We start from the raw sequence: 14529 nt of genomic DNA on the forward strand, positions 1-14529 counted from the left end.
CAATTTTTTTCTTTTTAAACTTTGTAGAAAGTTCCACTGTTCCTGATGCAAAAAGAGAAAACTCATTCTAACTGTTGCTTCATGATGTTCCTCTGGCTACTTTGTGATTTTTTTTTTTTTTTGTCCTAGTCTTTAGTACTTTTGCTATAACTAAGCTAAGTGTGGTTTATCCTTTCATTTATCTTAGTTGGGTTTGGTAGTGTTTCTTGAACCTGTGTTTGATATTAATTAACAAGGTTGGAAAATACTCAGCCACTGTCTTTTCAAATATCGCTTGTGTTGCATTTTTCTCTCTCCTCTGCTTCTTCCAAGGCTCCAATTATTCAGGCTAGATGTTCTCACTCTATGTCCTATCGACTTTAAAAATGAAATAACAAGGTCTTCAGCAAGCTAAAATGAGCCAAATGGTACTCAGGTATAGCATAGAAATTGTAATTTGAAACAAGCAAACAATGATAAATTATAGGCAAGTCAGAGGAAACAGAGAAGGTCAGCTTTTACTATGTTTTAGGAGGAAACTGGGGAGGACTGTGGCAGGATGTTTTTTGGTTTTTATTTTTATTGGCTTCAAGCAGTGGGTGGGTTATTGTTGCTAGACCAGAAGGAAATCTTTCTTCCTTCTGGGGTCTGTAAGCTGTGGTGAGTGATATGGGTCTGTGAGCCCTCCCATTACAGCTTTCCAACTCCATTTGGACTTAGGTTTCTTCTGTTCATTTTCACGTTCTTATTTTATGACCTCTCTTTTTATTTTCCATTCCTTTTTTCTTTATATTTCATTCTTGTAATGACTTTTACCTATCTCCTAGTTCACTAATACTCTCTTCAACTGCATCTAATCAGTTATTAAATCCATCCATTGAGTTTTACATTTCAGATAAATTCAGTTTTAACATTTCAATTTTGGTTTGTTTTCTATCTTCCAATTTTCTGTCAAATTTCTTAATCTAATCTTAATTTCCTTGAGCAAATTAAGAATATTAAAGATAAGTCCACAATCTGATGTTCCCTTGAGACTATTTCCATTGTTATTGTTCTCTTAAGAACATTTATGTTTTCTTCTGGTAGGTAATTAGGAGCAGTAGCAATGTGAGAATTACTTAATTAAAGTTTAAAGATTGAGTTTTGTTTGGCTGCATCTGTGGCATGTGGAAGTTCCCTGGCCAGGGATAGAACTTGCACCACAGCAGTGGCAATGCCAGATTCTTATCCACCAGGCCCTGGGGAACTCCAAGATTGAGTTTATTTGAAGCTGGGCTTCATTCCCTGCCAAACTTGAACTACTTCTGGTTTCCATGTATTCCAAGATTTAGCTTCTTAGGATTTCAACTCAAAGCTTGGCAGAAGATGACTACCTGGCTCTCCCCCTTAGCCCATTCTGGATTAATTATTTTGTCCCATTGGTTTCATGATTCTGTTAAAGGTGCTGCTCTCTTTCTCAGTGTCTCAACTACATCTTCATAATCTCCTAATGGAAAAGTAGACCTCAGTATTGGGTTTACCTCTCTGGGTTTCTTTCTTCTTCCAAAACTTATTATATTTCACCATTTTGTTAGTTAGCCAATACCTTCAGATTTTACAATTACTCTTGCTTTTCCAGTTGTTATCAGAATTGGTACATAAAATTTAGGCAAGCACTAACAGAAGCTGAACTTCTTAGAGAGAGTTGACTCTCTTCACTGTCTCTATGTCCTCTTCTTCAATTTTCTTTCTTCTGCTGTGAACAGTTTTATCTCTCACTCTTCCACTGCAGGCTCTCTTACCAAGATCACAAAGTGATCAAGTCTTAGTCCTCATCTGACTTGCTCACCCAGTAACATTTAATGAGTTTGATGACTTTCTTCCTAGAAACATTTATTTTACTTGGCTTCTGAGGATCCACATTCTGACAGACCTTCTCTGTTTCCTTTGCTGCTCCTCTCCTTTCCCCAGCATCTCAATGTCAGAAAATTTAACTCATGGAGCCCCTTCTCTTTTCTGTTTATACCCATAATGCAGGTGGTCTCTTTCAGTCTTGTGGCCTTAAATATAAAACACCAAAATTCATCAGTTCCAGATGAATATCCCTAGCTTGACCTATCACCTGAGCTCCAGCCTATTACATCTAACTATCTTCTTGACAACTTCACTTCCAGGTCTAAAAAAGTACCTCAGGGAGTTCCCACTGTGGCTCAGTGGTTAACACATCTGACTAGGAACCATGAGGTTGCAGGTTCCATCCCTGGTCTCACTTAGTGGGTTAAGGATCCAGCATTGCCATGAGCTGTGGTGTAGGTTGCAGACGTGGCTCAGATCCTGCGTTGCTGTGGCTCTGGCATATGCCGGCAGCTACAGCTCCGATTAGACCCCTAGCCTGGGAACCTCCATATGCCTCAGGTGTGGCCCTAGAAAAGACAAAAAAATTAAAAATTAAAAAGTACCTCAGACATTAAATTCTGAAAATAAAATTTTAATTTTCTACCATTCCCCACCCAGTTGCTCAAGACAGCTCAGAAATCATCTTTGATACTGTTATTTATCTCATACATCATATCCAAATTTATTAGCAAATACTACTGGTTCCAGTGTCAGAATATATTGTGCACCATCTGTGTCCCATCACTAAAATCATTTTGGTTTAAGCTGCTATAGTCTTTCTCCTAGAATTCTGGAAACCTCCCAAATGGTTTTTCTTCTTTCACTCTCATCTTCATCACCCCTTCACCACTCCCTTAGAGTATTTCCCACTTCATCGCCCCTTCACCACTCCCTTGGAGTATTTCCCACTCAATTGTAAATGCTACCCATCATTTCTCTGCACAAAACTTCCCATAATACTTAAAATGCAAACCCTTTATCATGGGCTACAAATCTCTATTTACATCTGCAGCATGCCCACTTTTCTGAACTCAATTCCTGCCACTCTTTATTCAAATCACTCCAATTACATCGGTCCCCTTGCCTTTTCTCAAACACAAACTCATCCTTATCTTAAGGCCTTCATACTTGCTATTTCTTCTGCCAGGAATGCTCTACCTTTCTCATGATTAGTTGTTTTATATCATTACATCTACATTCAGACGGTATCTCTTCTGAGTGGCCTTCCCTGACTATCCTATCTAAAATAGTTTTGTTCCTGTACAGCTCTCTCCTTTCCTTTGGCTTGATTTAATAAGTCCTTATTACTATCCAATATTATTTATTTAATAGGCTTACTTGTGTTTGTCTGGCTGTCTAGTTCCCCCATTCATGAGAATAGGGCCATTGTCTTATTTATGAAAATATGATCATGACCTAGAACAGAGCTTGGCCCATAGCGGAAGCTCAATAAATAACTGTTGAATGAATGAACAAATGAATGAATAAATAAAGAACACAGTTGTGTTATTAATAAGTGGTTGAGACTGTGGTATTTAGAAAACAAAAATTATTTATATGAGTGGTTCTCAAAATATAGTCTGCAGATCAGTAGTATCAGCATCACCTGGAAAATTATTAAAAATGCAAATACTGTGACCCCCCCCAACCCCACCGCAGACTTATTGGGTCCGAAACCAAAGGTCATCATTGTACAACTACAAATGTAATAAACTCACTGAGTAATAAAAAAAAGAAGAAGAAGAAACCGAAGGTGAAGAGAGGAATCTGTGTTTTATCAAGCCCTTCTAGGGATTCTGCTGCATGATAAGTTTGAGAACCACTGGTTTCAGAGATAGGCCAAAACTGGTCCACTGTCTACTTTTGTAAGGCAAATTTTATTGAAATACAGCCATTTCCACTCATTTGCAGATGGTCTAGGCTGCTGTTGCACTAAAACAGCACTGTTGAGTAGTGGCAACACAGATCTTAGAGCACACAAAGCTTACAATATTTGTTCTCTGGCCCTTTGTGGAAAAAGTTTAGTGATCCCTAGTTTAAATCAACACCTTACACCATATAACTATGGCAGAGTAAACACATACATCTATCTTCTTCCCATCCAAATACCACTGACATGTTAAAGAAACGATACGGTTAAACACAGATCCATAACAACAGAAAAACAGGAAAGCATGGCATCCATCAGGGGACCAGTAAATGTGAGGAATTTCCAGTACACAAAGAGCATTTGGGAGAGGGGGAGAAAGCAAATGAGATCAGATTTACAGAGAAATGAGTAGGCAAAACAGCAACACAAGAACCAAGTAGAAGCTGTGGCAATAGCAAGCAAAAGTTCCTAAGAAAACCTTGGATGAGTTTTATGCTAATCAAACCAAGTCAGTCCTGGAGAAATCATCAGATGACTCATTAAAGGGCCAGTCAGGAGATCTGGCCAGTGATCTTCTGATGCAAAGATCTGTGCAGTTGGCTGCAAATCTCATTTATAAACAAAGCTAAAAGGCTTTGGTAAAGGCTCCTGGCTTTAGTTCTGGGGCCTGGGAAGCAGAGTCCAACAAGACTTCCACAGTGACAGCAGAGGGCAGAAAGAAAAGGCCATCCCAACCCTAGCCCTTGCCACCAAGATAAATTGTCATGTACAGCTCTCTCTAAACAGGGTGCTCTGGAATCAGAGACCCCCAGTGTAGCTTCTGGGAATGGAGAGGAAGAAGGTACAAGGTAAAAGGTAAGGCTGGGCAGCCTGCTTTTACTCAATGGACAAGCTACTTACTCCATGGTTACAGGTTAAATTGTATCTGTCAAAAAGATACATTGAAATCCTAATCCTTAGAACTTCAGAACCTGACCTTGTTTGGAAATAGGTCATTGCAGGTATAATTAGTTAAGACAAGCTTCTAATGAAGCATGGTAGGCCCTTAATTCAATACGATTTAAATGTGCTATAAGAAGAGGAGAGAGACACAGAGAGGAGAACATCATGGGAAGACACAGAGACACACAAACACAGAGGGAAAACACGAAATAAAGGCAAAGGCAGAGCTTGGAGTTACACTGTCACAAACCAAACAGTGCCTAGGGCTACCAGAAGCTGGAAGAAACAAAGATTCTTCCCCAAGGGGCTTAGAGATTGGCTGGGTTTGCCAACACCTTGGTTTTGGATTTTTAGCCTCCAGAACAGTGAGAAAATAAATTTCTATTGTTTAAAGTCACCCAGTTTGGAGCAGTTTGTTAAGGCAGTCCTAGAAAGCTAACATACCAGCCCTCTGGGCCCTCATTCCATTGTACTCTTCCTTTATCAGCAAAAGTGGAGCATGCATTAATAGACAAGTACACAGGGATTCTCATCCAGTTAACACTGCTAGAGAAGACCATTGATTCAAATTACATTACTAAGACCTACAAAAGAATTAGCAGGGCAATAGAATAAGACCTTAAAATAAGTATAAGGAATATGTTTGGAGAGATTTGAGAAGATTTTACATTCATTAGCAAAAATATGACTGCTATAAAAAAAAGAGAAATAATTGGAGTTCTTAAGAATTAAAACTACTATTGCCAAAATTTTTAAAAACTATGCCACATAGCACAATATTGATCATTTACAACATAGGAGAAAAGCATGCACAGAAGACAACAAAATATTTTTGTGCGTGCAAGAATATATGTATATTGTTACAAGGAGATCCTGCTGAATAGCATTGAGAACTTTGTCTAGATACTCATGTTGCAACAGAAGAAAGGTTGGGGGAAAAATGTAATTGTAATGTATACATGTAAGGATAACCTGACCCCCTTGCTGTACAGTGGGAAAATTAAAAAAAAAAAAAAGAATATATGTATATTTAAGAACCTATATCAAATAGCTTAAATAGAAACTGTAGGGAAAATGGAAATGCAAATCAGGGATGAAGTTTCAAATGATACATGAGTGAAACAAGATTCCTACGTAGATGAATGATAACAGTGCTATGAATTAGGTCAACTCTATTATTATTATTATTATTATTATCTTTCTGCCTTTTCTAGGGCCACTCCTGCAGCATATGGAGGTTCCCAGGCTAGAGGTCTAATCAGAGATGTAGTTGCTGGCCTATGCCAGAGCCACAGCAACGCAGGATCCGAGCTACATCTGCAACCTACACCACAGCTCACAGCAACGCCGGATCCTTAACCCAGTGAGCAAGGCCAGGGATTGAACCCGCAACCTCATGGTTCCTAGTCAGATTCGTTAACCACTGAGCCACGACGGGAACTCCTGAATTAAGTCAACTCTATACTCAGGATTCAAAAAGGGGAAACATGTATTAATGAAGGAACTGAATTCCAGAATAGATAAAGTTAAAGATTAACTTCTAGAACTAAAAGACTAAACTGAGAACTTCTTCCAGAATGCAAAACCAAAGAAAAGTGAAAAATGCTAAAGAAAAGTTAAGGAACATGGAACAGAGATCTAAATGATTTCAAAGAGCTCTCATGTTAAGTCCTCAGAAGCATGGAATGGAAAGCATAAACTGTGGAAATAAATAGTAAAAGCAAATTTCCTGGAGCTAGACGTCAGATCAAAGGACATTCTAAGATGAATTTAGGGGGTGTGGGAAGCCCAGGAATCTACACCTATACAATCTTGGTAAAATTTCAGACCACCAAGGAAAAGGAAAAAAATCCCCAAACCTTCAATACAGAAAAAAACAGACAAATTCCTGTAGGAAAAAAGTATCTAGATTCTAAGTAATTGAAGAGTGAGTGGGTGGTTATGCACTTTCCTAAAATTTGGCTCTAGAAAAAAGCTAGGCAGTAAATTGTGTTGCTAGAGGGAGTGTCATTAATAGTGAGCTAAGGTTAGTAAAATTATCACTTTCCTCATAAAGCCTCATGTTCTGGCAGGAACAAGGCAATTACAATCCTGGTCTTTGCTGTGAATGAACTGGTGTCAAAATGTCAATGCCCCATCACCCAATTTTTCATATGAAATCCATCAAGAAGCAGAGTTTATAAGATCACATTCTAATGTCTACATAACCATAATCCAAAATAATGTCTGTAAATCCTATTATGTAGCATAATTTCATAACACAAATCCCCCTCTCTTTTTTTTTTTTTTTTTTTTGGTTTCCTCTGCAGCAGGTGGAAGTTCCTGGGCTGGGGATCAAACCCATGCCACGGCAGTGACCCAAGCTTCTTCAGTGACAATGCCAGATCCTTAACCCACTGCACCATAAGAGAACTCCTCCGTGGATCTCATTTTATAGACAACACGAAGGCCAGAGAGAAGAGACTGTTCCAGAATCACACACTTGCAAGCAGCAGAACTAGATCTTAGATCCAAGGCTGAGAGCCTAGCACTGATCCTTCTACACTCTTGCATTTGGTCTCCTTTGTGATAAAGGATGTGCATATGTGCCCTTGCAAGGGTTGGCAAAGAGTCCAGAGACACACAACAGAGCAAGTCTCCCTGTGTTTTACAGAAATCCTCAGTCCTGGCTTAACAAACTCACAAGCCACAGGCAGTAAACCTAAAGTTGCTCCAGGCTACCAGAGGGGTGAAGTGTTTAATAATGCTGGCAAAACAACTACTCGAAAACTCACATCCAGGCCTTGTTCAACGACTATTAATACTGAATACTTCCTTCTGTTGGGACAGCCAAATAGTCCGACACCGCCATTAGTCACCACCATGACTTCCTGACCACTTCAGTTTCCAGATCCCTGGATCTTTTGGATAAAATTTAAGCAATGTCCCTAGCAATGGTTCCTCTTCAAAAGCAACCCCAGAAAAATCACTAAAATCCCATGGACTCGGGAGTTCCCGTCGTGGCGCAGTGGTTAACGAATCCGACTAGGAACCATGAGGTTGCGGGTTCGGTCCCTGCCCTTGCTCAGTGGGTTAACGATCCGGCGTTGCCGTGAGCTGTGGTGTAGGTTGCAGACGCGGCTCGGATCCCGCGTTGCTGTGGCTCTGGCGTAGGCTGGTGGCTACAGCTCCGATTCGACCCCTAGCCTGGGAACCTCCATATGCCACGGGAGCGGCCCAAGAAATAGCAACAACAACAACAAAAGACAAAAAAAAAAAAAGAAAAAGAAAAAGAAAAAAAATCCCATGGACTAGTCAAGATATAGAGATATGATTTCAAATTAAGAGACACCATTTCTTCCTTTTAAAACATTGCTTTTTAATCTACCAAAAAGCAAATCTAATGTAAAATTAATTGAGTATTGTTTTAAAGACTTGAAATTCAAATACAGAATAGTCTATGAATGTTTTCAATATCTACTAAAGTTTCCTAAATCTATATTACATAGGCTATAGGATAAAATGTTGTCTTTATCTATAAAAGGCAAATCAAATCTTTCTGAATTTTCTTTAAGGCCATATAGACTAGTATTTTACCCTCTTCTCATATATGTAATTAGTGAGTCCCAAACCATGTTTCCTGCTTCATAGCAGTCCTTTGACAAAATCCTTCTTTTTGTTCTTTTCAAAGAATAAGGCAGAAACTGTGACTAATTCATAAGAAGAGGTCAGTGAAAACCAAAATTATTTTCGGTTTGCATTACATTTGTGCATTATTTCTAGCAGAGGGGAAATAGCTTTCCAGGCAACTTTCTAGATGGAAAATATGAGTGGGAAAGACACCAGCCTATATAGTTAAACAATTTCAAGACAGAATTCTCTTTTCTCCTTGGCAACCAAATGCTTGATTTTCATAATTCAGCATATAATTTTAAACTAGGATAACCAGATTTGCAACATGAAAACTAAAATTTTATTATTCAATTACACTTACATACCATACAAGTCATACCAAAAGAAAGAGCAAAAAAATATTTTTAAAACAATCTTATCCATGAATGCTCAGGAATCTTCTTCCTGAGGTGATTACAGTAAAAAAGAACACTTTGTTGAGAGCTAAACTAAATTCTTTCCATTAAAGCTGGTCAGATTTATTTCTCACTTCTAAGAGGATAAAGGGAGAAGAATGCACATTATCTTTAAGAAAATCCAGAATACTGCCAAAATTCTGCCTCCTACTTTGGCATTCTGCCTTTATCCTGAAAGATAATATCTTCTATTTTATAATATCTTATCGTAAGATGAACTGTCAACAAGTGGAGGGAGGCTGCAAGGAAGGACAAAGGAAAACAATTGGATCGAAAAGGGAAAATTTTGAGGCCAATGACACATGATTTAGGTCCAGCTTTGCCTTTGTTTATGCAAACATAATTTAAAAGTCAAATAGCCCCTTTAGCCATATGATGTCATTAAAAATGGCTGACTGGGAATTCCCTTGCTTTCATCAAATAACTGCTAAGTGAACATGGCATTATTGTGGTCTTTCTGACGCTCCTAGATGGCATAAGAAAACCTTAATATGTTAAGCGTCTTTCTAAAGATGAAAAACTCTGCTGTGTAGTTTTATAAAATCACTCATTATCAATGCTTTTGGTAATCCTTTCCCACTTGCCAAAACAAATATTTTCAAAGAATGGCTCTATTTTTTTTTTTTAAATATTCAACTGGATGCAAGGAAAGTAAATAGTAAATCTCAAGGGTATCCATCTAACCAAATCACACAAGCAGGAGAGATTTTTCCAGGTTTGAAAGATTCTTATTTAGCGAATCCAAGGTGTGGGGTGAAGGGAGGTTGAGAATGAGGCAAGAATATGATGGACCTGGGTTATTTTTGTTCATTTGCTTTTTTTGTTTTGTTTTGCTTTGTTTTGTTTGCATTGTCCCACTTCCTTGTTTGCTGTTTTGCACAAATCCTATTGAATATCAAGATTTGGCTTCTTATGAATAAGATACTTAGCAGAGAAGCGCATTAGCTTTTTCAAGCCCATAAATGCCCTTTTAAATGTTCACGGAATTTTACAACAATTTGATGAAAAAGTATTGAAAAACAAAGTTTGTATAGTTCTATCATTAAAGACATTTTTAGCTGTTACTACAAGGAGTTCAGTGCTGTTGAATCCAAAATACACAATTTGCTATCTGCATTTACAAGCTAAAAGGAATCTTAGCAATTGTCTAATTTCCTTGTTTTACATTTCTGTTTTATTTTCTTCGAGCAATGTATTTTGTTTTGTTTGGAATTATGTTAAAGAAAAGGAGAAAATTTTTTAGAAACAAAGAATAGATGATAACTTTTTCCCAAAAGAAAAGAAAATTAAGGAAAAAGGGGGTTTGAGTGTATTGAGCTATATGGGAAAGATATTTATAGAAATAATTACACAAAATTTCCATTTCTAATGGTAAGAAGACAGAGGTTTATCAATTTGCAAGGGTAACTTTTGGTTTTCTCTATTTTTCTGAGTATTTTATGAGATGGCCAGTTTTATTTGTTTATTTAACTTATTTTTGTCTTTTTAGGGCCACGCCTTCAGCATATGGAGGTTCCCAGGCTAGGGGTCAAATAGGAGCTGTAGCCACCGGCCTACGCCAGAGCCACAGCAACTCCAGTATCTGAGCCGCATCTGCAACCTACACCACAGCTCATGGCAAGCCAGATCCCTAACCCACCGAGCAAGGGCAGGGATCAAACCCTCAACTTCATGGTTCCTAGTCAGATTTGTTTCCACTGCGCCATGATGGGAACTCCGATGCTATATTATTATAATAAGTCTCACCTTCAGTATCTTGAGTAAAGAATCATATAGTGACAGAGAACAAACTATTTGTGAGACAGTCTATTTTTGTAAATGCCAGCCATTGTTCCCAATATTGCTTTCCAGAGTCGCAACCTGAAAATAAATTCTTTATCTTCTCCTGTCCATCTCATCTCCATCCCAACAACAAATCCCCTTTCCAGACACTGCTGTATCTGTTAATGTAATAACTGTTTGTCAAACTCAAAAATTCTATGTTCTCTTCCACCTAAAAATCTATTTATTTACGAAGTGTTGATTCTACTTGAAATCTGTAGCTTCTATCCCTATCCAGTCTCACTTTAACATGCCATCACTTCTGCTATATACTCATTCATCATACAGACCAACTCTAATACAATATGGAAGGAGGGGACATTGAGGACCATGAACATCAGGAGTGAACATCGAGGACCCTCTTGGAGGCTGGTTACCATGCAGTGTGACAGGAAAGATGCCTACTGATAATGTTAGAACCCTTGAAGAAAAAAAGTTGTCTTTTCTGATAGGTCTAGCAGAAAAAAGTCCTAGGGGTAACACTAACTGGCTCACTTTAGACCCTGTGCTCATTCGTGAATCAATAATGATAACCAGTGGAATGGACTTCAGCACATCAGGGTCATGTGCCTACTTACCTATAGCTCTTGAGTGGGAATGAGGTCCTCTCTATGTGAACCACTGAATCAGAAAAGAGGGGATGCTGAACAGAAAAATTACATATATCCTCCATTCCACCTCACACTTGAACTGCTTTCTTAGCTTTCTAAGCCTCTTCACAGTACCCTGCTTCTTTGCCTACCTTATCAAATGGCACATGGCTAGCAAATTAATCTTCCTAAAACTCAACTTGGATCAAGCTTGTTCTTTGATCAAAATCTTCCACAAAGAGCTCCTCCCTGCTTACAATCCCTTAGTCCCTAACCTGGCACTCACACTCTTTCACGAGCTGAGGCCAATGCCTTTTCTAGTCTAATCTATAATTTTCCATCTGGGAAAAATGCATTTACTTACTCTTCTCCCAAAATGGCTTTGACTCCACAGCCTTGATTACATAGTTCACATGTCCTGTTCTCCATGAATATCTTTTCCTCTCCTCCCTTACTCAAAGTCTACCCATTCTTCAAGCACAACACTTGAGTTTACTTTCATACAGCTTTCTATAGTCACCCCAGCCTGAAGGAACTCCTCTCTCTCATATTTTTGTTGTATCATTCTTTGGCAAATATGAGGTACTGCTTTCTTCTATCACAAACACATATTCCAATATATTAACACATATTATCTACCTATATCTACTTATCTAGCTTGCAAACTTTTTTTTTTTTTCTTTTTAGGGACACACCCATGGCACATGGAGTTTCCCAGGCTAGGGGTCAAATCGGAGCTACAGCTGCTGGCCACAGCCACAGCCACAGCAACACTGGATCCAAGCCGTGTCTGCAACCTACACCACAGCTCACAGCAACGCCAGATCCTTAACCCACTGAGCAAAGCCAAGGATGGAACTTGCAAACTCATGGTTCCTAGTCGGATTCGTTTCCACTGCACCACAATGGGAACTCCTAGACTGCAAACTTGTTGAAGGCAAAGATTATGGCTTATATTTCTTTTTTTTTTCTTTTTTTTTGTCTTTTTTTTTTTTTTTGCTATTTCTTGGGCCGCTCCCGCGGCATATGGAGGTTCCCAGGCTAGGGGTCCAATCGGAGCTGTAGCCACCAGCCTATGCCAGAGCCACAGCAACGCAGGATCCGAGCCGCGTCTGCAGACTACAACACAGCTCACGGCAACGCCGGATCGTTAACCCACTGAGCAAGGGCAGGGACCGAACCCGCAACCTCATGGTTCCTAGTCGGATTCGTTAACCACTGCGCCACGACAGGAACTCCTTTTTTTTTTTTTTTTTTTTTGCTTATATTTCTTTTCATGCCAACCAAGTCTTGGCTTGCAACGAATACACGTTTATTTGATTTTAATCATACATCTTTGGATATTTATAGATATAAATGTCTTTCACCCAGTTTAGGAATTCAACTTTCTGATCAATGCATGCATTAAGGAAAAATGCCAGGTTTCCACTGAATCTTTAACCACTATACAATGACACTCACATATTTTTTAAATCCTTTCAACACCTTAAGTTCAACAAATTTCACACCAGAGGAAGTGCTGTTCAGTTCTAATGAGAAAGGTACTCCAGCTCTAAAAATATACATACTTTCTACCTCATATCTGCAGAAAATGAATTGCGACTTTCCAAAATGAACTGAATTACAGAAGCAATAATCTAGATGATTTTAGCCAATAGTTAAATACTATTACTCTAAGTACTTCAATGATTAGATTTATCACGTTTTAAAGATTTACATGCATTAAAGGAGCCTGTTTGGACCAAAACAGTGTCAACGCAAGTTGCTTCTAGGAAACTATTTCTGAAAGAATTTGGCTGTTTATGTCTTTGGCCAGAATTACTTAAGTGTTGGCTTGCAGTCTCTATTTTGCTTTTCTGGTAGAAACGTGTACTCACAGTATCCTGCCCTCAAGGATTCTTCGCCAAAAGGAAGCCAACACTTCATCAGAAAGGACAAGAACTCTCCTGTGTAGACTACTGGTATGTACTCTAAATGAAATTAATCCCACCTATCATTACATCCTTACCAAGTGTCTACTAAGATACTATTCTAGCTATTGTGGATAAATACTGTGCCAGATGTTAAAGAATAAAAATTATCCAAAGTTTACTCGAGAAAGAGTGGCAATAGAAAATAGTATGCAAGCTCTATATTGGTAATAAGGATAATTAACAGCATGCACAATTATAGAGGAGGGAGTTTTGTGTGGGCTAGGAGAAATGAAGAAAGGTTTTATAAAGAAAAGAGATCTTGGAGTTCCCGTTGCGGCTCAGCGATAAGGAACCTGACTAAGATTCATGAGGATGCAGGTTTGATCCCTGGTCTTGCTCAGTGGGTTAAGGATCTGGCATTGCCATGAGCTGTGGTGTAGGTTGGAGATGAGGCTCGGATCTGGTGTTGCTGTGGCCAGCAGATGTAGCGCTAATTCAACCCCTAGCCTGGGAACCTCCATGTGCCACAAGTGTGATCCTAAAAAGATCAAAAAAAAAAGGGGGGGGGGACTCTAACCAGTGGATCACTTAGCAGAGGTGGATAATTTAGTAGGGTCTCACTAGAAGATAGGACTGAAAATGACATTCTAGACAAGTAGAATGTGAAGAGAGCTTACACAAGGCATGATAAGTAAAAGAAGGTAGGTAATGTGGAAATACACTGTATTTATTTACTTATCACTAAAGTAACTTTTGAAGAAAAAGAAATAGAGAATTAAAAACAAAATCTTTTTAAATAGAAATCATAGATAGCTTGGAATGGAATTTATAAAATTTAAGTCAACATTATGTGTGAGAAGCACAGAATTTAAACATTACAATGTTTAAGGCATGTTCTATAATTTTTTTTTTTTTTTTTGTCTTTTAAGGCCATACCGTTGGCATATGGAGGTTTCCAGGCTGGGGGGTTAATAGGAGCTGTAGGCGCTGGCCTATGCCAGAGCCATAGCAACACGGGATCTGAGCTGCATCTGCAACCTACACCACAGCTCACAGCAACGCCAGATCCTTTACTCACTGAGCAAGGCCGGGGATTGAACCCATGTCCTCATGGATGCTAGTTGGGTTTGCCAACCACTGAGCCACGACGGGAACTCCTACATGTTCTATAATTGAAATAATTCAGCACTTATTCGTATTCAGCGATTTTTCCTGACTATAAAACACTCCATGTTCATTAGATCCCTTAGAAAATTTAACTATGTAAAACATAACTGGAAAATTTGTAAGAAGGACAATTGTAAGTAAAAAATTTAAAGTTGTTGTGATATAAAAGGCCTACCAAAATTTTTTCTTTAGGAGTTCCAGTTGCGGCTCAGCGGTAACAAACCGACTAGAATCCATGAGAATAGGGGTTCGATCCCTGGCCTTGCTCAGTGAGTTAAGGATCCGGTGTTGCCAAGAGCTGTGGT

At 38.8% G+C, this 14529-nt stretch overlaps 1 long non-coding RNA gene across 1 annotated transcript in view; it reads right to left on the reverse strand.

Annotated features, from left to right (window-relative positions):
* Positions 1-14529, reverse strand: part of LOC125110895 (uncharacterized) — an 83698-nt gene that overhangs the window by 52456 nt on the left and 16713 nt on the right. The window lies entirely within an intron of this gene.

Source organism: Phacochoerus africanus, chromosome 11, assembly GCF_016906955.1.
Source record: "Phacochoerus africanus isolate WHEZ1 chromosome 11, ROS_Pafr_v1, whole genome shotgun sequence".
Lineage (NCBI taxonomy): Eukaryota > Metazoa > Chordata > Mammalia > Artiodactyla > Suidae > Phacochoerus > Phacochoerus africanus.